Source organism: Erythrolamprus reginae, chromosome 1, assembly GCF_031021105.1.
Source record: "Erythrolamprus reginae isolate rEryReg1 chromosome 1, rEryReg1.hap1, whole genome shotgun sequence".
Classification (NCBI taxonomy): Eukaryota; Metazoa; Chordata; class Lepidosauria; order Squamata; family Dipsadidae; genus Erythrolamprus; species Erythrolamprus reginae.
The window spans coordinates 15,661,095-15,662,788 of NC_091950.1; positions in this window are offsets into that span (position 1 = coordinate 15,661,095).

The window sequence follows — 1,694 nt, forward strand, 5'->3', positions numbered from 1 at the left end:
ATCTATTGACCCAGTGGGTAGAGTGCAGTACTGCAGGTTACTAAAGCTGACTGCTAGATCTGCAGGTCAGCGGTTCAAATCTCATCCCCGGCTCAAGGTTGACTCAGCCTTCCATCCTTCCGAGGTGGGTAAAACGAGGACCTGGATTGTGGGGGCAATAGGCTGGCTCTGTTAAAAATTGCTATTGCTAACATGTTGTAAGCTGCCCTGAGTCTAAGGAGAAGGGCAGCATTAAAAAATTGAATGAATGAATGAATGAATGAATGAATAAATAAATAAATGAATAAATAAATAAATAAATAAATAAATAAATGACACCCCAAGTCCCCAAAGACGGGTGGAATCTAAATCCAAACGCCATCACTCTACTAAACAAATAATTCCCTCAACACTGTCAGACTTTCTACTAAATCTGTACTTCTATTCTACTATGTATGTTTGGTTTTGTATATTAAGGGGTTTTAATTCGCTTTTAGTATTGGATTATCATTGTATATTGTTTATGATTGTTGTTAGCCGCCCCGAGTTTTCGGAGAGGGGCGGCATATAAATCCAATAAAACTTGAAACTAAACTAGTTTTTCTCATCATTCCTTTCACCCATTTCCTCCCATGTTGACTGTATGACTGTAACTTGTTGCTTAAATCCTAAGATTTTTATTAATATTGCTTCTTCATTGCTTATTTGACCCCTATGACAATCATTAAGTGTCGTACCACATGATTCTTGACAAATGTATATTTTATTTTATGTACGCTGAGAGCATATGCACCAAGACAAATTCCTTGTGTGTCCAATCACACTTGGCCAATAAAAATTCTATTCTAAATCCAAATCCAAATCCAAATCCAAATCCAAATCCAAATCCAAATCTAAATCTAAATCTAAATCTAAATCTAAATCAATAAATGCATAATAATAATAATAATAATAATAATAATAATAATAATAATAATAGAAAAAGCCTGTGGGCTGGGAGTTTAGACATCCTACTCCCCCTCCCCACCAGAAAAGAACTCTGTTCCAACTGCCACTTGCCTTATATTAACACACTCTGATGCTACCCCTTTGCTAAATCAGGTGTGGCCATGGCCAGCATATGACTCATCTGGCCTGTGGGCTGGGAGTTTAGACATTCTACTTCCCCTCCCCACCTGAAAAAAACTCTGTTCTAACTGCCAGTTACCTTATATTAACATTTCATTTCATTTATTAGATTTGTATGCCGCCCTTCTCTGTAGACTCAGGGCGGCTCTGATGCTCTGATGCTAAGGAGTTACACATTCTACATAAATTTTCAAACTTTAACTGTCAATGCATCAACTCCATGGAAACTACTCGTTAATTTTCAAGCTTTAACTGTCCATTTATGAACCCTGATCACATAGTTTCATAGCGAAGCTCAGGTATCCGGCTACGAATGAGAGTCTTGGAGGCCAGCTACCCCGCTCCAGCAATGCCTCGAGAAAAAACACAATAATTTTGCAACTGGTCTCTTCCACCTGGCTCTCCCCTTTCTAATCAGCCTCGCCTGGAGCTAATCCAGGGGTGGATGGAACTCTTCCTCCCCAACTCTGCAATGGAGAGGCTTGCCAAAACAAGCAGGATGGGAAGGGAAGGAGCCGACAAGCACAGGGAGAGCATCAATGGGTGGGTGGCTAGTTGGGTGGGGCCATCTGGGAAACCTCCACACA